Source organism: Sminthopsis crassicaudata, chromosome 1 (assembly GCF_048593235.1).
Source record: "Sminthopsis crassicaudata isolate SCR6 chromosome 1, ASM4859323v1, whole genome shotgun sequence".
In the NCBI taxonomy this organism is placed as follows: Eukaryota; Metazoa; Chordata; class Mammalia; order Dasyuromorphia; family Dasyuridae; genus Sminthopsis; species Sminthopsis crassicaudata.
The window spans coordinates 318,252,372-318,279,843 of NC_133617.1; the positions used below are offsets into that span (position 1 = coordinate 318,252,372).

At 31.0% G+C, this 27,472-nt stretch overlaps 1 protein-coding gene across 2 annotated transcripts in view; it reads left to right on the forward strand.

Moving 5' to 3' along the window:
• The window catches only part of CDH12 (cadherin 12), a 1,341,561-nt gene that overhangs the window by 599,590 nt on the left and 714,499 nt on the right, over window positions 1-27,472 (forward strand). The gene's annotated exons all lie outside the window — the stretch shown is intronic.

The following is a 27,472-nucleotide window of genomic DNA, read 5'->3' on the forward strand; positions in this document are numbered from 1 at the left end:
TAGCTCTGGACCAGCAGAACCCTCAATTTATGTATTTTTGGAAGTTTTGCATATAGAAGCTTTGACTTTGTTATCTTTTGAATATATATGTTGATCTTCCTTATCACCATGGTAACTTTGCATAATCCAGATCTTTTTTTTTTTTTTTTCTTATTTCCTCATTTTTCCATTCTGTTATTTGACTTTTAACTCTTTGTTAAAGAAGACTCTGCTTTCAGGGTGGAAGGTTCACTGTCCTAAGCTTCAAGAGCTTTGTGCAGCTGTTTTTCAGAGATACTTTTAAGGACCTGTAAGTTTTCAGTTTTTCCAAGGTGGTATGATTCTAAGGAAAGATAATGTCTACTTCTCTTCTGGCCTGTGCTCTGTTGTGTGAGTAACCACAAGCACTCTTTTCTGCCCTGGTCCATCTTCTAGTTCCAGTATGCTAGTGCTCCTGTTCTAGCACTGTCTTTCAGGATTACAACCCAGATCTGAGTATGGACAAACCAACAGATCCTTACTTCAGTGCTAGCAAAGAGATTCCTGTAATTTCCTTCTGACCAGTTGTTTGACCCTTTACTATATGTGGCCTGAGAGTTCCAGAAACTGCCTTAGTTGCTCGTGATTCAGCGTCTCACAAAGGCTGCTCTTAGTTTTCTGGCACCAAGGCTACAATGGCACAGCCTTGCTGTGGGCTGTGCATCATTTTCACGCTTATGGAACAAATCTTTCTTGTTGTCTTTCTAAGTTGTCTTGGGCTTTGGAAATTATTTCACTCCATCTTTTTGGCAGTTCTAGAATATATTTAGAGTCATTATTTGGAGGGGTTTCGAGGAGACCTGAGGCAAGTTCCTGTCTTCACTACATTTTGTCTCTACCTTCTCTTACTTATTTTAAAGTATAAACTCTCTCATAGTAATTTTTGTTTTGTCATTTCCACTTTAGAAACCACTAAAAGGGACTAAACAATGTGCAGATGGCTTGTCCAAGATGATGCAGATATTCAACTAGAATATGAATTATTTTCTTTCAAATCCAAATCAAAAATTATTTTGTGCCATACTGAGAAATTAAATAAAATAATAATTGAGGATATAATTGGAACATTAAATTGCTAGAAATAAGTCCATATTACTTCAATCCAAATGTAAATGTGTTGTTGCCAGTCTGAAGCAAGGAAAGGATTTCAATATTTTAAAAAGGTAGAAGATAGATTCTGCAAATGATATATCTTGTGATAGCAATTTCTGGTAAAATTTTAGAATGGATTATTGTTATTACTTATAATGGGAAGCAGTGAACACATGAGTTAATAAAAAAATCTTGCTAAATAATCTGGTTTCATTTTTTAATTCAAGGATTGTAGACTTATAAACAAGAGAATGCTATCACCTTTAGGAAGATAATTAAATGTTGTAACCTTGTGGATAAGAAGGGAAAATGTGACTGGGTTATCATATAATTAGCTGAAGTTGTAACTGATTGAATGACTGTCCCCAAATGAATACTGATGAAAGTTAACTTGAGGGTGGTCTTTAATACTGTGCCTTAGGGCTACATCCTCTGGCTTGTCTCATTTAATATCTTTATCAGGGCTTTTAATGTAGATATTGAAAAGCTGCTTATTAACTTTGCAAATAATGAAAAAAAATGTTAGTTCAGTCAGTTATCTTGATCTACTATTCCTTTGTAGACACAGCCTATGTATACTGTCTTTCCACATGTACCTAAAATAACAGGGGAGTAATCAAGGAAGTAGAAAGATATGGATCAAATTTTCTATTGCCCTCCAAAACCATAATGCAATTTCAAACTTTTATTGCCATTGATTTTAGTTAGTGCTTCAAAACCATCAAAACTATTAGGAAGGAATAACATGTCCATGTTAGGAGACACAGCTGAGTGTCATCCAATAGCATAAACATCTTGACAAGGGGACCAGTCACTTTAAGGTATCAGTGCTATCATTAAACTACAAGGTATTAATAGATTGAAGGATATCTGATGTAATTTTAATTTTAATTCTTATTTATTAGATTTCTTTCTGCCAACAGTACTCCAACTATAAAAAGTGCAAGGTTGTTTTTTTTAACATATCAAAACTATTTTTGCTATTTATGTCTGCTGTGGTTGAGTTATAATACTACTTCTTCAGTTAATGGTAGCATTCAAAGTCATTCATCATTAACCAAACCAAACAATACTGCATAAATATTTGGAATGGAATAGTTTCTAGGCAGGCTGCAGTAATATGTTTGATCTATCTCTGCTAGAGGAAATATATGAATTTTAGGAATGAGAAAAAGTCCTTCAGCTTATTCCCTTCAAATACATTAATGCATTTTGTCTTGAATTTTAATAACTTCTGGCAGAGAAAAAGATTCAGTATTTGCACACTGTGGGTTTAACTTTTCATGTTATAGCTAGTACATTCAGGGATGGCACTATTATATACCAATTCTCATGATACAAAAACTCAAAATTAAAGCACGTTTGTATATGACAGGCCTTAGAAAAAAATCAAAGTCTAATGGTATTAATCTTCAGTTCCAGTTCTCTTTCACCTTAACAAAAAGTGGTACTCTCAGGAAAAAGTTTTTTTTACAGAATTGATGAGGGAATACAAATAGTCAAAGTTTAACTCTCTTGGAGTTCCATTTAGCCAAAGTAGGATTAGTAATGTAGCTATTTTTGATAATTGTGTATATTAGGTGACTCATTGCTATTCATTGTGCAAAAAAAAATTGACAAGGCAGAAATAAGTCTTAGCTTTTAAGATGGATTTTCTGAAATTTCATTACTCAATGTGAAAAAGAAATCAATTATCTTATTTGGTTGTATAAAGCATAATAAGTAATTCTATAGTTGGGATAGAAAATTGTTTTGTGGTTCAAATAACATCACTGATCATATGTGCCTTACAAAACTATGTGTTTGATTATAAGGGAACTCAAAGAATGAATGCTGTAAGATTCTGTTTAAGTCTCAATCAGACCTGAAATGAATATATCAAACTGATTGACTAACTAATGGAGATACTATAACAAGTTATTTTTAACTGTTTATAATCCAAAATCCTAGATAATCCCTTAATTTCTGGGGCATATAAACAGATGTGAACATGTATATGTATATGTAAACATATGTGTATATCTTTTTTGTGTACATATATATATACATAAATATTAATCATTTCCATAAACATTTTAATTACCTCAAAATCACACTGTAAATTTTTTATTAAAGCTTTTTATTTTCAAAATATATGCATGGATAATTGTTAGACACTGACCTTGCAAAACCTTCTGTTTCAATTTCTCCACCTTCTCTTTATCTATCCTCTAGATGGCAAGTAATCCAATATGTTAAACATGGTAAAATTATATGTTAAATCCAATATGTGCACACATATTTATACAATTATCTTATACAAAAAATCAGATCAAAAAGGATAAAAATGAGAAAGAAAATAAAATATAAGCAAATAATTACAAAAAGAGTGAAAATACTGTTGTGATCCACAATCAGTTTCCACAGTCCTCTCTCTGAGTGTAGATGGCTCTCTTCATCACAAAATCATTGGAATTGGCCTGAATCATTTCATTTTGAAAAGAGCCATGTCCAACCCAAAGACCCCAGCTTTTGGGATAAGAACTTACTGTTTGATAAAAATTGCTGGGAATATTGAAAATTAGTATGGCAGAAACTAGGCATTGACTTACATTTAACACCATACACCAAGGACAATATAAGATCAAAATGGGTTCATGACCTAGGCATAAAGAATGAGATTATAAATAAATTAGAAGAACATAGGCTACTTTACCTATAAGACCTGTGGAAGAGGAAGGAATTTATGACTAAAGAACTAGAGATCATTATTGATTACAAAATAGAAAAATTTGATTATTTCAAATTGAAAAGTTTTTGTACAAACAAAATTAATGCAAACTAGATTAGAGGGGAAGTAATAAACTGGGAAAACATTTTTACAGTCAAAGGTTCTGATAAAGGCCTCATTTCCAAATATATATAGAGAATTGACTCTAATTTATAAGAAAATAAGCCATTCTCCAATTGATAAATGATCAAAGGATATGAACAGACAATTTTCAGACAAAGGAATTTAAATTATTTCTAGCCATATAAAAAAATGCTCCAAGTCATTATTAATCAGAAAAATGCAAATTGAGACAACTCTGAGATACCACTACACACCTGTCAGATTGGCTAGAATGACAGAGAAAAATAATGCAGAATCTTGGAGGGAATGTGGGAAAACTGGGACATTGATACATTGTTGGTGGAACCGTGAACACATCTAGCCATTCTGGAGAGCAATTTGGAACTATGCTCAAAAAGTTATCAAAATGTGCATACCCTTTGACCTAGCAGTGTTACTACTGGGCTTATATTCCAAAGAGATCTTAAAGAAAGGAAAGGGACCTGTATGTGCCAGAATGTTACTTTGCATCAGTTCATGTACGTCTCTCCAAGGCTCTGCATCAGTTCATGTAAGTCTCTCCAAGGCTCTCTGAAATCATCCTGATGGTCATTTGTTACAGAACAATAGTACACCATAGCATTCATATACCATAATTTATTCAGTCATTCTACAATTGATGGGTATCCACTCAGTTTCCAGTTTCTTGCCACTACAATAAGGGCTGCCACAAACATTTTTTGCACATGTGGGTCCCTTTCCCTCCTTTTGACTCTTTGGGATATAATCTCGATAGAAACAATGGCTCAATCAAAGGGTATGCACAGTTTGATAACTTTTTAGCATAGTTCCAAACTGCTCTCCAGAATGGTTGGATCCATTCACCAATTGAAACCAATTGAAACGAAATGAAACTATTCGTTAACCAACAATGTATTAGTGTCCCAGTTTTCCCACATCCCTATCAACATGCATCATTATGTTTTCCTGTTATCTTAGCCAATCTGACAGGTGTGTAGTGATATCTCAGAGTTGTCTTGATTTGCATTTCTCTGATCAATAATGATTTGGAACACTTTCATATGAGTGGAAATAGTTTAAATTTCATCATCTGAAAATTGTCTGCTCCTATCTTTTGACCATTTATCAATTAGAGAATAACTGGAACTATTATAAATTTGAGTCAATTCCCTATATATTTTAGACATGAGGCCTTTATCAGATCCTTTGGATGTAAAAAATGTTTTCCCAGTTTATTGCTTCCCTTGTAATTTTGTCTGCATTAGTTTTGTTTGTAAAAACAAAAAAAAAAACTTTTTAACTTAATATAATCAAAATTATCTATTATATGCTCAATAATGATCTCTAGTTCTTCTCTGGTAACAAATTCCTTCCTCCTCAACAAATCTGAGAGTAAACTATTATATGATCTTCTAATTTGTGTATAGTATCATTTTTATGTCTAGATCATGAATCCATTTCAACCTTATTTTGGTATACATTGTTAGGTGTGGGTCTATATCTACTTTCTGCCATACTAGTTTCCAATTTTCCCAGTAGTTTTTGTCAAATAGTGAATTCTTATTGCAAAAGGTAGGACTTTTTAGTTTGTCAAAAATTAGATTGTTATAGTCATTGGTTACTTTGTTCTGTGAGACCAATCTATTCCACTTATCAGCTAATTTATTTCTTAGCCAGTACCAAATGGTTTTGATGACCACTTCTTTATTATATAGTTTTAGATCTGGAACAGCTAGACCACCTTCATTTGCTTTTCTCTTCATTAATTTCTTTGAAATTCTTGATCATTTGTTCTTCCATATGAATTTCGTTTTTATTTTTTTCTGGTTCAGAACAATAGTTTCTTGGGAGTTTGATTGGTTTAGCACTAAATAAATAGATTCGTTTAGGGAGTATTGTCATCTTTCTGATATTTGCTTGACCTACCCTATAGCACTTGATATTTTTCCAATTGTTTAAATATGACTTTATTTGTGTGGAAAATGTTTTGTTGTTTTGCTCGTATAGTTCCTGACTGTCCCTTCGCACATAAAATCCCAAATATTCTATACTATCTACAATTATTTTAAGTGGAATTTCTCTTTGTATCTCTTGCTGTTGGATTTTGTTAGTGATGTGTAAGAATGATGATGATTTATGTGGATTTATTTTGTATCCTGAAACTTTGCTAAAGTTATAGATTACTTCTAATAGCTTTTTAGTTGATTCTCTGGGGTTCTCTAAGTTTACCATCATATCATCTGTAAAGAGTGATAATTTGGTTTCCTCATTACCTATTCTCATTATTTTAATCTCTTTTTCATCTCTTATTGCCAAGGCTAGCAATTCTAATATAATATTGAATAGCAATGATGATAGTGGGCAACCTTATTTCACCCCTGATCTTATTGGGAGTGGTTCTAGTCTATCCCCTTTACATATAATGCTTGCTGATGGTTTTAAATGGATGCTACTGATTATTTTAAGGAAAAATCCATTTATTCCTATGTTCTCTATTGTTTTTAATTTGAATGGGTGTTGGATTTTATCAAATGCTTTTTCTGCATCTGTTGAGATAATCATATGTTTTTTGTTCATTTAGTTATTGATATAGTCAATTATGTTAATAGTTTTCCTAATATTGTATCAGCCCTGCATTCCTAGTATAAATCCTACTTTGTCATGGTGTATTATCCTGGGGATTATTATCTGTAATCTGTTTGCTAATATTATGTTTATGATTTTTGCATCAATATTCATTAGGGAATTTGGGATATAATTTTCTTTCTCTGTTTTTGTCTTACCTGGCTTAGGTATCAGTTCCATGTCTGTATCATAAAAGGAGTTTGGCAGGTGTCCTTCATTGCCTATTTTTTCAAATAGTTTAAATATAATATTGGAGTTAATTGTTCTTTAAATGTTTGGTAGAATTCACATATAAATCCATTTGTTCCTGGGGATTTTTTTTTTCTTAAGGAGTTGATTTAATAGTTTGTTCTATTTATTTTTCTAAAATGGGAATTTTTAAATAACTTATTTCCTCTTCTGTTTATCTGAGCATTCTATTTTTGTAGGTATTCCTCTAATTCACTTAGGTTGTCAAATTTATTGGCATAAAGTTGAGCAAAGTAACTCCTGATAATTGCTCTAGTTTCTGTTTCATTGTTGGATAGTTCTCCCTTTTCATTTTTGAGACTAATAATTTGGTTTTCCTCTTTACTTTGTCTTATCAAATTAACTAAAGGTTTATCTATTTTGTTTTTTTTCATAAAACCAAATCTTAGTTTTACTTATTAATTCAATAGCTTTTTTTAGTTTCAATTTTATTGTTCTCTGCTTCATTTTTAGATTTTCATTTTGGGGTTTTTTAATTTGTTCTTTTTCTAGCTTTTTAAAGTTGCAAGCCCAATTTATTGATCTTCTCTTTCTCTATTTTATGCAAGTAAGTTTCTAGAGATATAAAATTTCTACTTATTACTGCTTTGGATGCATCACTCAAATTTTGACATGTTATCTCATTATTGCCATTCTCTTGGATGAAATTATTGATTGTGTCTATGATTTGCTGTTTCACCCCTTCATTCTTTAAGATGAGATTATTTAGTTTCCTTCTTTTTGGTCTATTTTCCTTGGCTCTTTATTGAATGAAATTTTTATGCATCATGATCTGAAAAAAAATGAATTTACTATTTATGCCTTTCTATATTTGGTGTTGAGGTCTTTACTTCTATAATCTGTGATCATGTTTTGTATAGGTTCCATGAACTGCCTCAACTTTCTCCAGAGACCTATCATATCTAGTTTTTTCTAGTATTCTATTTACCTCTTTAACTTCTTTCTTATTAATTTATGGTTTGATTTATGCAGTTCTGAGAGACCAAGGTTGAGATCTCCCACTATTATAGTTTTGCTGTGTATTTCTTTTTGCAACTCTTTTAATTTCTCCTTTAGGAAGTTAGATGCTATACTACTTGGTGTATATATATTTAGTCTTGATATTGCTTCATTTTCTATGGTACCCTTTAGCAAAATATAATTTCCTTCGCTATCTCTTTTAATCAGATCAATTTTTTATTTGCTTGATCTGAAATGAGGATGGCTACCCCTGCTTTTTTTTACTTCGCTTGAAGCATAATAATTTCTGCTCCAGCCTTTTACACCTTTGCTATGTATGTTTCACTCTGCTTTAAATGTGTTTCTTGTAAGCAACATATTGTAGGATTCTTACTTTAAATACAGTCTGCTACCTTGCTTACATTTTATGGGAGAGTTCACCCTAGTCACACTTATGGATAAAACTACTATTTCAGTATTTTCTGCCATCTTATTAACCCTTAATTATACTATTCTCTTTCCTTTTCCCTTTTTCCCTCCTCCCCAGTATTTTATTTAACTACATATTTTTTAAAGTATCTCTTATTCCTGTGTTTTGTGATATTTTTAAAAGGAATGTATGCAATATTGTCAAAAGTGTTTTTAAATAGTTATGTTGTAATGCTATGATTTTTATTAATTTATTTTTGTTTTTTATTGTTGTAGTCAATTATATTTACAGTTTTTCTAGTATTGAGCTGGCTCTGCATTTCTGTTAAAAAATCCACCTGATAATAGTCTCTTATTTTCATGATGTATTTCTATAGTCTCCTTACTAATATTTTATTTAATATTTTAATCTATGTTTCTCAGTGAAATATGTTTATAGTTTTATTTTTATGTTTTTGCTGTCACTGGCTTAAATATGGAATCCATTTATGGATTATAAAAGGAATTTGCTAGATTTATTTTTAATCTCTTTTCCCCATACATAGTATTGGAATTATTCTCTAATAATTTGTTAGAATTTACTTGAAATGCACTTGAAAATCCATGTGATATGATTTCTCTAAGGAGCAATTTATTTATGGTTTGTTTTATTTATTTTTTTCTAAAAGAGACATATAAACATAAATTTCACTTATAAAAATATAAATTCCCTAGATTGGCATATCTATTTCATTTGTCAGTTTTCTTGGCTTAAATTGGACAAATTTTCTCTTGATAATGGTTTTAATTTAATCTTCTTTGTTGATACATTAACCCTTTTCTTTCTTTTTTAAATCATAATTACAAAATGCTTTGAATTTTGCATAAAACTTGTAGTTTTACTTATTAGCTCCTTTTTTCTTTAAAATTTATTGACTTTTCCTTTGATTTTCATCATTTTTATTTTGGTATTTCATTGAGGATTTTTGAGTTGTTCTTTTTCTAGGGTTTTTTTTTTTTGCCAATCTTATATTTGTGTATTTAATTGCTATAAGCCTTTAGAGATATAATCTTTCCTTTAATTACTGGTTTGGCTGTATTCCACAAATTTTGGCATGTTATCTCATTTTTGTCATTATCTTTAATGAAATTATTGATTGTTTCTATGATTTGTTCTTTGATATATTTTTTCTTTAGCATTAGAATTTTTAATTTTTATGAGCTTTGAATCTGGTTTCCATACCCTTTCTTAAATGTAAATTTTATTTGTGTGTTCTGAAAAGGGTGCATTTAATATTTTTGCATTTGATTGTAATGTTTTTAATGCCCTAACACACTTGCATTCCCTTGTTGTGAAGATGCAATCTTTAACTCAGAAATTGTATACTCCTTTTTGTTCCCATTCAGTTTTCTCCAAAAGTGTGTTACATTGACCTTTTCTAAAATTCTATTCATCTCCTTAAATTCTTTCTAATTAATTTTCTGGTTATATTTACCAATTCTGAAGGGCTATATGGAGATCAGTTACTATTATTGTTTTTCTGTCCACTTCCTCTTATAATTTATTTAATTTGTCATTTCAAAATTAATATACTATGTCATTTGTTTAATATTGATATTACTTCAATGTCTATGGTGCTTTTTTGGCAAAATGTAGTTTCCCTACTTACTTCTTTTAATTAGGTCTACTTTTGGTTTTTCTTTGTATGAGATGGTGATTGCTATTTCTATCATTTTATATTTCAGCTGAAGCATAATCAGGTCTTCTAAAGTGTCCTTTCACCCTTTTGTTAACTCCATGTAATCTTTCTGCTTCAAGTGCATTTTTGTAAACAAGGTATTGGGGGATTCTAGTTCCTAGCTTCTAATCCTTTTTGTTATCTGGTTCCATTTTATGGGTGAATTCACCCCATTCCCATTTGTGAATGTTAACTTTGTTTCCTTTGATCCTGTTCTCTTTTTTATCTTTCCTCCTTCCCTCTCTATTTTTTTTAAACCATGCCCATCTTACAGAGTTTGTTTTATTTCTGACTGCAGTGTCTCTTAATTTGCCCTCCCTTTTGTCAACATCTGCCATGTCTCTTAACCTGCCCCTTTGTATTTCACTTATGACTAAGAAGATTTATATATCCAACTGACTGTGTGGTGTATCTATAAATGAACCAATATAGGTTTTTCTTTACTCTTTGAACCAGTTGAGATGGAAGGGAGGTTCAAGTCTTGACTACGTTCTTTAATTTTCTCCTCTACTCTAAAAACTTTTCATATGTCTCTGTTTGCAAAATCATTTCCCCTATTATTCCTTTCTTTCCCTTCTCCTAACATATTCCTCTTTATCAGTTCTTTTGAAATCATTCCACCATAATAAATTTATAACAATCTTTTTTGTCTAAGTAATCTTTTTATAAATGCACTAATAATAGATAGTAATCCTCTTAAAGATTATGTTTGTCATGTTCCAGTGTGGAATTATAAACAGTTTAGTTAAGTTTTTCTTGAATTATCACTTATGTTTGCCCTTTTTTGCCTTTATTGAGTCATGTGTTCATTATCAGATTTTCTTTTCAGGAAGGATATCTGGAAGTCCTCTATTTAATTAAATATAATTTTTGTCTTGAAGGAATATATTAAGTTTTTCTTGGTAGAATGAGCTTGGTTGTTATTCTAGCTTGTTTGCCTTCCTGAATGACATATTCCAAGTATTTCTTTTCTTTAAGTGGTAGTAGCTAAATCTTGTAAATCCTCACTATGTTCATGGTTTGAAAAGCAATTTTTCTGCTTCCATATTTTCACTTTGACATAGGAGCTCCATAATTTGGCAATAATATTACAACAAGTTTTTATTTTCAGGCATCTTTAGGGATAGAAAGATGATCAGTGAATTTTTTTATTTCTATTTTGTTATATGGTTCTAAGGTATTTAAGCAGTTCCCTATTATATTTCTTAAAATATGTCATTGTTAATTATCTTGAAAACAAATATTAATATATGGCTCTTCTCAAGAAGCTAATGGTCTAGTGAGGGACACAGTACACAAAAATCAGGATATACATGATATTTATAAGTATATATTAATGGTCTTCTCATAAGGAAGATACTGGACAACAGGTGGAAAAAGGAAAATCCGCAAGGAAAATGACATTTAAGCTGAGTAATCTTAAAGAAAGCCGGGCAAGCCAAGGCTAATGACAGAGAATATTTCAGGCATGAAGGATAGAAGCTGGAAAAAAGCATCAGATTAGGAGACAGATTCTCAAAAGATTGATATCATTGGATTGTAAAGTATGTGTATAGAAGTAAATTACAGAAAAACTGAAAAAAAATATAAGTTGTAGGGATGAAAATTGAACTCAAGTTCCACTTCTTAAATGCAAGACAGTCAGGAACAATTTGGTCCCAAACTATCAGTGAAGAAATAGGATGCTCATCTTCTGCTCTACGTCCACCTTCTCCAAAACCTTGACAAACTCTGTAAAGGATATGCCACTGTCTCCATCCTGGTCAGCTTCTTGGATTGTCCTATCTGTGATGCTGCCCAGCTGCTCATCTGAAATATTCACTCCAACCATCATGCGTAGTACCTGTAACAATTCATCTGGAGAAATCTTGTCATCTTTATCCAAGTCATACAATCGAAAGGCAAAGTGTAGTTTATTGCTCCGGCTGTTGAGTGGCTCTGGTCCATTCACATCTTTGCTTTTCTCATTATCTTCGATTGGTCGAAAGTGAGCCAAAGTCCTCATGAATCCATGGAAGTTTACCTGGTCCTCTCCCTCAGGGAAGAAGGCATTGATGATCCGATCCCCCAGGGGGTTGATAGCAAGAGAAATGCTGGGAGTAAATATTTAAATGTTCTAGTCAATGTGCTAGATACTTTATAAATATTAGCCCATTTTATCCTCAATATAATCCCGAGAGGCAAGTGCTATTTTTATTACTATTTTAAAGTTGAGGAAACTAAGGCAAACAGAAGTCATATGATTTGTACAAGGTCACACAGGTAGTATGTTTCCAATACTGTATTTGAACTGAATATATATATATATATTACTCAAGATCCACTAACCACTGGTAACAAGCTTTAGGAAAATCACTTTGCCAATGGAATGGAGGATGAATTGGAATAGAGAAATACTTGAGACACAGATAGAGACCAAAATGCTGTTGAGTAGTACATTTGTGACATGCGGATGGCACCCATGTCAATACCATGTAGGTATACCCAGTAAATATAAAGTAATATTAGCACCATAGCTATTTGTTGAAGACTCCCCATCAGAAAAAAAAAAAGCTAGAAAAATTTGAGTTTCATGGATCACTCTACATAGGTTATATATTTGATTCTTACAACAATCCTACGACGTAATCATTAGTCAATAATCACTTAATAATACAGGTAAAGTCATTATGTTAGGTATAAGTGAAGGTATAAGAACTATGAAACCAAAGAGATTTTTGGTAAGGTTTTTAAGATTTAATTGGGGGAAAGAAAAGAAAAAAAAAGATTTAATTGCGGGAAAAACATAAAAGACCTGTACACAATACTATGGTAATATTGGAAGTGAAAAAATGCAAATTTCTGTGAAAATTCAAGGAATGAGAAAACAGTCAGAGAAAATAGCATAAAGAAAATTGTAGTTGAGTTTAGTTTTCAAGGAATGATGAAATTTCGACCAATAGATATGGGCTGGTAGGCAAGGGACATTTTCAATTATTTTTTTTAACAGATGAGGAAATTGAGACCAGTTGACTTACCAAGTCCCATGACTTATAAATTCCAGAAGTGCACCTCAAAATCAAATTGACTTTCTACCCTACCCTAGTATATTACTACTTTGTTTTTGGGGAGGAGTACAGGCTGGCCAGTTTTCATTTCTTTACTAACTGAACTTGTTACTTTCCTGACTTCAGGATTGTTAATTAGCTATAGTCTCAATCTGGAATCTTCATAAGCATCTGGATCATTCTTCTTTTGAAGAAAGACCTATTCCTCCTTACCTTACACATCCCTTTGACATTGCAACTCCTTTCTCTTGTTATGGAGGTGTTTTTCCTAACTCTATTTTGGGGAGGGCCCTAGGCCTACTAGTTGTTTTTTTTTTTTTTCCTTTTTTAACTGTACTTTTAACTTGCCTAACTTTAACATTATAGCTCATTATAGTACTTTTATTTCTACCCTACTCTTTTCAGTTTCTTTTATGTGTTTCCTTTCTATATTAAATGGGTAGCTCCTTGAAGGCAGGAATCTTTTACTTATTTGTATCTCTAGTGCTTAATTCAGTGTCTGGAACAAAATAAGTACTTAATAAATTTTTGTTGCATTCCTACTTTCTAAAATATTGTTCTAGAAGTGCTTATATGGCATTGGAATAGCTCCAAAAACTTGGGCACAATGAATCATGTCTGAGCCTAATCTTAAAAAAAATGTTCAGCAACAAAAATTATAAGAAAAATTAGTGGGAAAGTCACATTTTCATTAATTTTTATAGATTATATTGCATATATAGATTACATTTCTATAGATTATATTAATTTTATAGATTACATAATCCTTGTCAACTGTTAGAGATAACTTTGAAAATTTCATAATGGTATAGTTGTAAAATATTAAATTTCATTTTTCTGTTTTCTCATTTTTCAATCATCGTATTCAACAGATTGCCTTTTTGAAACTTCATATGGTATAAGATCTGAAGAGCAAAACATTAACACTTTCAGATTATTTCGAGTAACATAATGACACCCTTTCAATCTTTTAAAGAGAATTATGCTTTAGTTTATGCAGAAATTTTATTAAATCATCATTAGTCCACATTTAGGAAGCCAAAACAAATGTAGTAATTTTTTTAAAAAGTAAATTGAAATATTCCCTATCAGAAAGATATGACTTCAGATTCATCTATCTGTATATTTTGTAGCACTCTTATGAAGTAGTATTGGAGATGAGTCTCTCTCCATCATGCACTAATGACATGGGAAAACAATACTGGATTCTATTCTAATGAGGCGAAAAATGAACCAAATCAAAAACAAACAAAAAAACTTTTTTTTTTTTATCTATAAAGGGAGACTGTTATTTTTCTTCTTCTAGGTTTAGAGGAACTAATTTTCTTTAAATCAGCAATGAAACTTTATAAAATAAGATTGCCAGATTTCTTAAAATACACATTAGTAATAATATTTTCATTTTAGGATAATTTTGTGCAAAGTTGGAAAGAGACAATCTTTTGCCATTTGAAGAATGTTCAACAAGGATTTTAAAGACATTAGACTAATTTTAAAACAACAAAAAAAGGAATTTTTAAACAATACTGTTTTAATAGAGATGTTTCAAAAATATAATCCCATTCAATCCAGAAAGAATTTCAGCAATGTTTAAATGTGAACAATGAAGTGAAAAGTTTAATTTTAATTGTCAATCACAAATGTGTATTTGTGAGCATTTTTTTAAAATAGAATTTTATTATTTTATGAAAAATTATTTCTAAATAGAAGCCTTATTCTTATTTCACATTATGCTTTAGAATGCTTCATTTTTTTTTCATATTTTAGCATTTAATTGTTGCATGAGTTCATTATTGTATAATTTCTCTTTACCAGAATATATGGCACTCTTTTTATATTCTACAAAAACAATTTTGTCTGAAAAATCATCAGACCTGTGGAAACTAGGCAATGAGCTTTCTTTAACTTTATTGGTTTGGTCCATAGTCTGTACTTGAATCTTTTTCCAGTTTGGAAACTTTTATCCTTGATGCTAGTATGCTTCAAGAATCCTAGAACATGCTCTGCTATGATAAATCAGTAGAGCCTAATATAGTGGATAGAACTGTGAAGTTTAATCTGCATTATTAACATTTTTCTCCAACAAATTCTTAAGTTTAGACAATTAATAAAATATGTTAGCCCTAATTCAGAGCATTTGTCAATTTCTGAGATGCTAATGCCTAGATAGGAAATTTAATAATCATCTATTGAGAGCAAATACAGACTGGTTCTAGTACATTTCTGTTAAAAGTGAGTAAAATAAAATTAACTCTCTGAAACCCTTTGTCAGTCTCTTTCTTTAGATACTGGTGAGATGTTACAATTGACTATAAGATATTAGGACTTTAAGATGAAAACATTTGATTTAATACTTTAATTTTACAGATAAGGAAGTTGATTTCAAATGACTTATCCAAGTAGTAAACAGCAGAAGTGAAACTCAGGACCAAGCCTGGATTCCAAATCTTCTTGCACATTATGCAAAATTGCTTCAGTACTTTAAATACTTAGTACTTAACTGCATTAGTATCTGAAGCATTCAGCTTACCTAAACATAATAATTATGCTTGAAAGTCATGTTGATGAATATTAATCTTATCCTCTGTTTCTACTCTTTATCTTCACTCAAATAAAATTTAACATTTCCAAATTTCACAAAGATGGCAGACCTTCAAATTTCTTATATATATATATATATATATATATATATATATATATATATATATATATATATATATATATATATATATATATATATATATCTTTCCTGCCCAGTGAAAGGAAACTTGGTGAGAACTTTTTATATAATTTCTGGTGTATCTGATTCTTCCTGACCCCACAGTGCTTTTCTTGGTGAAGATGTTAGGACACTGGAATAGTTTGTTATTTACTTTTCTGTCTCATTTTACAGATGAGTTAACTAAAGCAAACAGTATTAAATGAATTGCCCAGGGTAGTAAATATCTGAGATTGAATTCTTAGGCCTGATACTATCCACTGTATCATCTAGTGATGATAGATTAGATAGATGTATGCCTGTATACATATACACATTTATATATGCATATAATATATAACATAAATTACAAACACACATATATGTATGCATATATATGTATATGTTTGTATGTGTGTGTATATATATATATGTCTTTGTGTTTATATATTTATACACTCTCATACATAAACTTGTTATATGTGTATAACAGAAAAATTTCTCACCAGACTGACAAACTCAAGGAGGTGTCAAATTTACCTTCAAAATTCTTGAGAATTTTATGAACCAGATTAAAATGTAACTGGGAAGTATATAAGAAAATAAATAAAATACAGTACAACATATATAATATTAAATTATGATTTTCTCATTTAATATGTAGCCTGTATTCAGTACCATTTGAGCTTAATAGCACTGAATATATAGATTAGCTCATATTCCTATGGTTTATTCCTCTCTCCCTTAATACCTCTTATATCTGATTCTACATGATGTCTTGTTTTGTTTTGTTTTTAGCAAATATGATGGAATGTTTCATTGTTTCTTTCTTCATTGTATGCTCATTTTTTTTACATATGATTAACTGAGGAAAATAGAACTTTGCTTCTATTTTGGACCAATGACTTGCCTAAGAGCACTAGACTAATAAGTGTCTGAGACAGAATTTGAATTTAGATCTTCCTGACTCCAGCCCCAGTTCTCTATCCACAGCACCAGCTAATTGGACTTCACTTTTAGTTACTTCACAATAAATTGAAAATGTTGTCATTAATGCTCTTTGCAGCACACAAATGACAAATATATTTTATATTTATTTTTAGAGTTTACCCTTTAGAGTTATAAAACTGCTTTCTACACTTGGTTTAATTTGATTCATACCTCACTGCTATGAATTAGGTAATACAAGTGTTTATTATTCTTATTTTATCTGGAAGAACTAGTCTCAGAGAGGGTAAAATAATTACTCAAGGTTCAACAAGTAAGGGTAATGAATGAATTATGAAAGAATGAAGAGAAAATATTTATGAAGCATTGAATATGTATGAATCATTATATTAAGGTCTGAGAGAACAAAAAGAAAGACAAGATAGTCCCTGCTCTTAAGCAGAGTATGGTTTAATAGAAAATACAATACATATAGAAGAAGTTAGCTGGTTAAGAGTCAGGGCTTATAACTCTTCAGGTGCACTGATATAACAGTTCTGTGTAATTTTCATTAATGAAGCCATATGTATAATCTTACTTAATAGTTTATTTTTCCCTGTTTCAAGTAAAGATTATTTTTTCCTTTCTTTTAAAAAAAATTCTTAACACATTTCTTTATGAATAATGTTGGGAGAGAAAAATCAAAGCAAAAGGGAAAAATCATGGAAAAGAAAAAAACAGAAAAAAGGAAGTGAAATTAGCATGTGTCAATTTACATTCAATCTCCATAGTTCTTTTTCTAAATGCAGATGACATTTTCTATCCAAAATTTATTTGGACTGCCATGCATTACTAAAACATTGAGAAGAACCATGTCTTTCATGGTTGATCATCACACAAACTTACTATTACTGTGTACAATATATTCCTAGATCTGCTTGTTTTGCTCAGCATAAGTTCGTGTAAATCTTTCCAAACTTTTCTAAAATCAGCCTGTTCTTCATTTTTTATACAACAATACTATTCTATTACCTTCATATATCACAACTTATTCAGCCATTCCCTAATTTACTCATTTTCCAATGCTTTGCTATTACATAAGAGATGATACAAACATTTTCCATATGTGGATCTTTTTTCCTCCTTTATGATTTCCTTGCAATAGAGACTAAGTAGTGACACTGCTGGGTCAAAGGGTATGCACAGTTTTATATTTCCTTGGGCATTGTTTCAAATTGATTTCCTTAATAGTTTAGTCATTTCATGACTCCACCAATAATAATGCATATAGAGTTTTAGCATTATAATTGAATGAGATAACTCTGTGTCTGTTTCTCTGAATATACACACACATATACATTGTATATGTACATATAAATGTATACACACATAAGAACCGAGACTTTAATCCTGATCTTCTAAAATTGAATTCAAAATAGTATTCCTTCCTAGATACCACACTCCTTGTCTACATTCCCAAATTAACCATTTTTATTTATTTTTCTGCCTACTTAAATCCAGTTTTAGGTGGCCATTAAAAACTACCTGCATAGATCATGGCTGCAGAAAATCAGTTTTTGATCCATTTATCCATCCATTTTTCTCTCTTTCTTTCTATCCATACACACACACACACACACACACACACACACACACATACACGTATATGTGCATATATAAATATATATATATATATATATATATGTATATATATATATATATAAATATATATTTTATACTATTTCCTTTTAATCCAGTATTGAAAAAAAATTAGCAGTAACTTCTAGACAATTGTATCCATTGTACTGGGACCTCCTTGAGAGCAGGATTATATATTTTTTAGCTTTTTCTTCTAAACACCTGAATTGAAAAATGCTAACATTTGGCAGAATTTTAATAAAGAGTTTTGTTTTTCCCACCAATTGATCAATCTTTATCATTTTGAGATAAAGAAATCCCATAAACTGGGCTAGGATGCTAGAATATGAGAAGTCAGTACTAACTTTCAAAATGGTTTATTCAGTGAAGTATCACAAAGTTTTCAGTGTATTTCAATGACAGAAGTAGCAATAACTGTCAATATTTTATTCATATCTTAATTTCCATGTTTAAGGTACTATCCAATTATGAAGCAAATAGGTTTTATTTTTAATTTTAATGAGGCCATGAGTTAGTGATCAGCTATTATTCCTTTTTCAAAAGGATATTTTATTAGAACAATATTTTAGCCTATTCCCTCTAATGTATGAATTATTTTTATACTAAAAGTATTATTTCAAAGGGTAGTCAAAGAATAGTAGTCTTTCTAGCCTTCCATTATTTGTGTCTGACTTTAAAAGAGGAATTCATAAAATTTTATCAATTAATACTTTCATAATGTTAGTTAAATGTTTCATGATCCATGGTAGCTCCAATGGGAATAAAAGTCTTTTGTATTAAAACAATATATTTTAAAAAAATTAGTACACCTCTGATTTTTACCTTAATAAATAATGAGAAACATTTATTTTTGTTGAATTTTATTGCATTTAATTACCAGATATTTTAATTAAGGTGAAAGTCAGCATATTTGCCCTTCAGTTTAGGTCCTTCCTCTTATTGTCTGTTCCTTAACTCTTGTTAAGTCCTTCAAGTGCTCAGTGATGTTGGCTACAATCCAAAACAAATTACATAGAAGGTGCCAGGCAGAATTGAAACCAGAATTACTCAGAAGAAGCTTCCCAAATCAGAGAATTCAACAATCAGGTTTGGTAGCTAATTAATATGGACAAATATGTTTTCATTTTCAAATTTGTCTCATGTTGGTTTGCCCCCTCCTCTGCATTTAAGTTAGCATTGGGCTAACTTGCATTTTATTTTTGTATTCCTTCTTCTCCCCATTGCATTGAACATAATGCTTAGACCCCGTTTCTTTCTTTCTGTAGCTACTGGCAGAGTGCCTTGCAAAATCAGCACTTAGAGTTGTCTTTAAATTAAATATTCAACACTTCATATTACAAAGAACTTTAGTGCCTCCAAGAAGTTTACTTTTACTTTTCACTTATAGAGATCAATGTAATATATGTCTACTTGTCAGCTTTCAATATTGTTGTCACCTACATATAAAGATAAACAGTTAAAAGTTAACACAAATAACCAAAAACAATTGATAGTTGCTGTCAGTATGAATACTCTTTCCCTTTCCAAGATTCTTACTCAAATCTATTGTCAGACATGTTTTTCCTACTTTTCCATGAATTTTCATATTTATTTTTCTGTTGTAATACAAACACACACACACAGACAGTTATGCTTTTCTACTATTCAATGAAGGCAAAGGTAGAAATTTTAAAACATCCAAAAAAATTAGTCCACATTTTTGTTTGATTCAGCTTTCTTTATGGTGGCAGAAGGAAATACCTATATTTAGTGGTGGATTAATAATTTAATCAGTATACTTGGTGATTCCTAATATATGTAAGACACTAAAGGTAACTTAGATTTTATACTGCATCCCTCAGATATCTAAAATCAAGAAGAAGAAAATGCATGTATCAAAATAAATATAATAAAGTCAGAATGAAATAAGTATTATTATAAAGGGAGAAATTATTGCAAATATGTTGTGACTTGAGCTATCCCTGAAGTTTTAGGATTTAATCATTCCTTTGTTTTTTAATTCTTTCCTCCATCAAGTTTTTTTGTTTGTTTAAATGGATAACTTTAAATAGGGAAAAGTCTAGTAAATGAGTTAAAATGAAATATTAATGTTAAATATTTACCAATTATGTTTATGTATTATCCAGTTATTTAACAGATATATATGTACATATATATATATATATATATATATATATATATATATATATATAAAACAATTGAAATAAAAAGTAAAACATTCCATTTCCTCAAGAAACTATTTTTTTCCTACTAGAGCATACAACTTGTTTACAAATAGGTAAACAAAAGAACATATACAATATAAATATAGTAGGGTATATTCTGGTGCAGGTATGAATGGTTTGCCATCTGTATGAGTGGTGGGAATACCTGCATCACTGAGGTTATATAACGAATCATTTCAATAATTTAGTATAGTAAATTAAGGGGAGAAAAACATCTTTAAAAATTGATGATAAAGATGATTTGTGCATAAAGTCACATTTCCATCATCTTTAATTCTCTAAATCATACCTTTGACCTCTAATCTACACTAAATTAAAAAAAAATAATCATATACCATTTCTCATTCTTGTATCTGCTATTGCCCAATACCCTGAGGAAAAGAAAGAGACGGATGGAGTTTATGGTATTTTCTCTTCAGGTCTTATTTGACATGGAGATAGCCTAAGTTTTTAGAGAAATGGAGCAAAAGTCTGGCTCTACTTTTTATAGTTTTTTTTTTTCATAACTTAATGACTTTGAATATATAATTCACATTTTACCATGTAGGAAAAAAAACAAAATATGAAAATGAAAGAAGGAAGAAGTATAATGTAGTACTCCATGTGGAAGTAGAAATACATGTTCAAATTTTGCTTTGTCAGTTGCAAATGATTTTATTTGTTGGAGCTTCATCTGTAAAATAAGGAAGTTGGAATAGATGATCTCTGAAGTCCTTTTTTAGCTTTGAAAGTCTATGATATTAAGCTGGAAGGGGTGTTAAATGCCATTTGATCCAATTTACTCATTTTAGATTGGGAAACTAGGGTCTGGAGAAGTTCATTGATGTGCTAAATGTCACTGAATTATTGTCAGAATTATTTTTCAACCAAGACCCCTGACTACAAATTCAACATTCTTTCCTTTGTATCAAATTGCCCGTGGAGCAAAAAGAACAAAAAATGGAAGAAAGAAGAAAAAGAAAAGAAAAATATTTCTTCTCATTGAAAGCAAAGTTTTTGTCTTCAGAAAATTAAAAGCAAAACAAAGTAGATTTTGTGGCACATAAACTAACAAACCTTATAGATGTTACCAAATAACCACAATATGTAGTTTACCACTGAATTTTCACTTCATAGCATATACAGACTCACTCAGAAGATTTTAAATGTATACTTTCTGGATTTCCAATGCACTTAAGATAATATCCATGGGTCAAAGGGGAGGGGAGGTTCAAATTGTTTTGCTGCAGATCATGCAACTTTCACAGAGAGCTATAGTGTATCTATTAATCTCAAAGAGTCAGATGGTAGACGGGTTTTTAGTTGTGATATACTCATCACTACTAACACATCCAGAACATGATTTTATTTCTCAACTTTTTGGTTGAACAGTCTTTGTGTAAAATTTATAACACCATCATATTCTTTCTTTTTTCCTTCTCATCAGTATTCGTTTGCAGGGTCCATAAACACTGCATGTCAGCAGACTAAACCTGTCAGATTTCAACTTTTTTTTTCTTCTTTCTTTCTAATACTTAGACTGACTGCCAGAATGCACACTCCCCAATGTACCTTGCATACAATTCTCATCATCACATTCATTCATCACTGTGTCTGCCTTCACTGTTCAACATACAAGAGTCAGGAATAGCAAAAGAAAAGCAAATAAGCAACTAAAATGCTACTGTACAAAATAAATAAGTAAGAATGGAACCAATTACATTGACAGAAATATTGCTAGGCATAAAATACTATTTGAACTTCTTTAAACATTTGACCTGAAAGACCACAAGGTAGACCATGCATATGTTTTCAGATACAGAGCAATAAGGTTGAAAATGTTCTATCTCAAAACAAGATTTTAGTTTTTAGGGTTTTTAAAGTTGAAATTGAAATAATTTTAAAATGCATTTAAATTTTGTGTATCAGAAAGTAAATGGAAAAATCCAAAACAAATAGAAAAATTAATGCAAGTAAGAAGTCATTTTAAACATGCATTTGTTTCATTATCTCATAAAGTGAAGAAAATATATTAAAATAATAAAAATGTACATTAATAATTTATTAAAGTAAGTTTTTATATGCTGCCATCTTTCATTTAAAAACAACATAATTAGTAATAATGCTTTCTAGCCATCCACAAAAACACAGAAGCAAATTCTTTGGGGGGTATCTAATAGGTCAAGAGACCAACTTTTCTTTTTAATGCATGAAAATAAAACCAACCAAACAAAAATTACCACATTCCTGACTGATGGTAACTCAATGTCCTCCTGAACATTAAGTTCCAGTGACAAGGAATTACTATATAGCTAGGTAGAAACAGTAAAAGTTGAGCAGGTCCTAGAGTCAGGAAGACCTGAGTTCAAATCTCACCAAAAGACATCTCCTAGCTATATGACTTTAGATAAGTCACTTAAATTCAGCTTAAATTTCTTTATCTTTAAAATGGGAATAATAATAGCACTCACCTCCTAGGATTAAATTAGGTAATAATTGTTAAGTTCCAGGATCTGGTATATAGTAAGAATTATCAAAAGATTAGTGATTATTAAGTGTTAATTATCAAGAACTCATAAGGAATTACATTATAAGTCCTTTTAATTTCTAACCATTTATCCTAGGTATATTTTGTGGTAAAAGGAATATGGCTACATCCTACCCCACCATATGACAATGTTTCACATATTTAAGACATCCATATCTCTATTATGCCTTTGTCACTTACAAGGCTTTTTAAACATCAGAAATTTTGAAACATAGAATGGAGTTGAAGACCAAAGCAATTGTGTTCTGACCAAGGATATATAAATAACATTCCTTTTTCTATGAATGTATCTCAGTAGTACTAGATCCTATTGAAAATGAGTGTGTGTGAACATAGGCAATTAACTCAATAAAAGTTACCAGGTCTTTTTAAATTTTAAAGCTAGGTCTTAGCTATCATTCATTTATTTTAATTCATTTATATATTTAAGTCAAAGTGTAAGATTATATTTTCATTCTTATATGCTTCCTACCTTCATTCAGGTCACTAATAATATAGTGAGCATGACAGCTCAAGAGCACTTCATTGGGATCTTAAGATTTAGTCCGGGAAGGGACTTCAGAGATCCCCAAATCCATCCCATTCCCCACTTTGGAAGTGAGAAAACTGAGGAGCACTAAAGTTAGGATTTCCTTAAGGACACAGAATTAGTGCATGAGTACCTTCATGAAGGAATAGAACCCAGGTTCCAAACTAATAAATTGGGGATATGTTTTAGATATAATTATTCTAGGTGTCATAATATGTCTTAATGTATCACTGGAAAAAGTGATGAGAGTATCCTATTAAATAATAAAACTAGATAGAATTGAAACTCAAGGAATGGCTGAACTCAAAAAATAGTCTTTAATGATTCATCACCAACTTATAATATTCTCAGTGGTAAGTGGTAAGATTTGTATCAATGATTTTCTTATTCAAAATATTTTTTAGCAATAAAGTCTCACATGACATGTTTTTAACAGTATAGATTACCCAAAGTTGAGAGAAAAAGCTAACATCAGATCACAATCAATGTTTGTAGCAGCTCTTTTAGTAGTGGCCAGAAACTGGAAGTTGAATGGATGTCCATCAATTGGAGAATGGTTGGGTAAATTATGGTATATGAAGGTTATGGAATATTATTGCTCTGTAAGAAATGACCAGCAGGAGGAATGCAGAGAGACTTGGAGAGACTTACATCAACTGATGCTGAGTGAAATGAATAGAACCAGAAGATCGCTGTACACTTCAATGTTGTATGAAGAGGTATTCTGATGGAAGTGGATATCTTCAACATAAAGAAGATCCAACTCACTTCCAGTTGATCAATGATGGACAGAAATAACTACACCAGAGAAGGAACACTGGGAAGTGAATGTAAATTGTTATCACTACTGTCCATCTACCCAGGTTACTTATACCTTTGGAATCCAATACTTAATGTGCAACAAGAAAATGGTATTTACACACATATATTGTATCTAGGTTATATTGTAACACATGTAAAATGTGTGGGATTGCCTGTCATCGGGGGGAGGGAGTAGAGGGAGGGGGGGATAATTTGGAAAAATAAATACAAGGGATAATATTATTTAAAAAATTACTCATGCATATATACTGTGAAAAAAAATTCTAAATAATAAAAAAAGGAAAAAAATTTGGGGTCTCTTTTAGGAGGTGTTCAATGAATTCTTTCAATGGCTATTTTCCTTTCTGATTCTATGACATCCAAGCAGTTCTCTTTGATGATTTCCTGAAAAATAGCGTCTAGGCTCTATTTTTCATCATGGTTTTCTGGAAGTCCAATAATCCTTAGATTGTGTCTTCTAAATCAGTTTTCCAAGTAAATTGTTTTCCCAATTAGCTATTTTAGATTTTTTTCTATTTTTTTTTTCCTTTTTTTTTTTGGTTTTGCTTGACTGATTCTTGATGTCATTGAGTCATTCACTTCCATTTGTTCAGTTCTGATTTTTAGTAAATTATTTTCTTTATTTACGTTTTTTACTTCTTTTTCTATTTGTCCATTTGAGTTTTTAAATGGATTGTTTTGTTCTATGGATTTTTTTTTCCATTTCACAAATTATGTTTTTTCTGAGAATTGTTTTCTTTTTCCATTTTATCAAATGTATTTTTTAATGAGTTATATGCCTTTCCCAAACCCTTTGGCAAAGTGGTCCTTTCCTTTTCCCATTTTTCTTCCAACTGTCTTTTAATATCCTTTTTAATTTCTTCTAGGAGAGCCTTGTATTGGGATCAATTTATATCACCTTTTTGGGGCTTCATCAGGAAACCATCTGCTTTTAGTCTCCTTAGGGTTTAAAATCTGTTCTTCTCTTTCACTATACAAACTGTCAGAATTCCCTTTGCTTTTTTTACTTATTAAAAAAATGTTATGGTCTGCCTTCAGGGCAGGGGAAGTTTTCCAAGCTTCTTCTACAAGTAGCACTAAGTCCGTGCTGACTCACTCCAGTGCTGGGTGGGCATGGCCAGGTCTGGTGAGATTCTGATGCTTTGAGGTTCCCTCTTTACCTTTTGCATTTGTGTTGGATGTTTTATAACTTCTCTGCTGATCTACTGGCTTGCACCCAGAGCAGAGAAACCAACACTGCTGCAGATTCTCTGCTATGCGGAACTCCCACCATCCCAGGATTCTGTACTGTGCTTGACATCCATGCTCAGCTTGCTTGCCCTTGGCCTGCCTCCCTCCATGCTGGATTGAAACAGACCTTTTCTGGGGATCTTTGAAATTATCTTCTGCTGGTAATTTGTTGCCATCTCAATATTCGTAAATTTTGCCAGTCCAGAGCTAATTCAGAGGTTGAATTTGTGAATTAGTCTGAGGGTTGTGAGAGAAGTTCTGAAAGAAACATGTGCCCTCTCCACCATCTTGGTTCCAAATCTAATAATTTTAAAGTATATTTATAATTGGTTAAGTTTAAATCAAGGAAATGACATTTTGAGATAGCTTATTTATCATATTTAATGTTTTGATTTTGTGTGTATGTGGGGGGTGGGCTGGAAGGTAGTTAATTAAAGAAATTAAATATAACAGCATGCCCTACATGCAAATTCTTCTATGAGGTATGAGCTAGGTGGAACATCCTTTTGTTCTTGTGGCTACCTTTGGTTGTTGAGAAAGAGGTTAGATTAAGGAAATATGCTTTGAAACAAAAACAAAAGAAAAACACACATTACAAAAGGGGGAAAATTATTTATAGGTGAATGACGCTATCCTACCTAATTCTCCAATCCCTACCTCCAAAAAAGAGGAACAACTATAACAGTTCCTCTAGCATGATCCATATTCTTTAGGCTGTCCTTTATATGATAGTATAGTAGCTATAGTAAGCTGGAGACTTTGAGTTTAGCTTAGAGCTGAGACAAAATGGAATTAATTAGCAAGAGAATTTTTATATAAACAAACTGCTTATAGTACTTCAATAGCTAAGAACCTGTGTATGGAGCTGTTTTTTTTGTAAAATTTCATTGCATGTCAAGGGTCTCAGTCTAGATTAGGTTGTGGTTTTTTTGTTTTTGTTTTTGTTTTTGTTTTAGCATTTTTTAAGTGACATAAAACCCTTTGTTAGTCTTGTGAAGGCTATAAACCTCTTATCAGAATATATATTGCTAATAGTAATGATCATAGGAAATGCAAAATTTCCATTACAAATTAACAGAAATTGTGATTTTTTTTCCTCCAGTTGTATGTTCTCAGATCCCATGAAATCTATTTATGGCCTACATAGGATCCATGTGTCCTGAATTAAGAATCTGTATTCTAAATGATCTCTATGGAAGTTTCTATTTTCTTATCCTATCTTTCTTTGATTCTGAAAGAATATCTTAACAAGACCTAGGTTCAAATAACATCACAGAAACTACCTTTGTGACTCTGAACAATTTATTTTATTTGACTAGGCCTTAGTTTCCTTGTCTGTAAAATGAAAAAAAAAAATAGTCCCTACTGAAAAAGCTCTCTTGCACTTTAATTCCCTCTCAGTTTTAAAATTATGGCCTATGAATTTATTAATTGATTGATTTCTATCCCGTCTAGAAAATAAGTGACTTAAGGCAGCTTATGATGAGAACTGTTTACTAGTTCTGCTGAGGTAGAACTTTTGAAATTGCTGCAAAATGTAGTAGAAAGAAGACTATACTTGAATTCCTTGCCCTAACTGAACCATATATATCTCTATTTCCTATCTGTGTGACCCTGAGCCATTCATTGTATCTCTCTCCTTATATGTAAAGTGAAAAGATTGCATTACTGAAGATGATCTCTGAAATTCTTTCCAGCTCTGGATCTATAATGCAATTACTATGGTGGTACTATGTCATAAAGTTGGTAATAAGGGAAAGATAGAGGAAAATTATCATTGGCCTCCTTAGAATATTTTAATTGAAATTAAGAAGTTATGCATCTTTCAAGAAAAAAGGGTATAAAATATGTGATATAAATAATTATCTGTTATACCAATGATTTAACCAATACAATTAAATTATT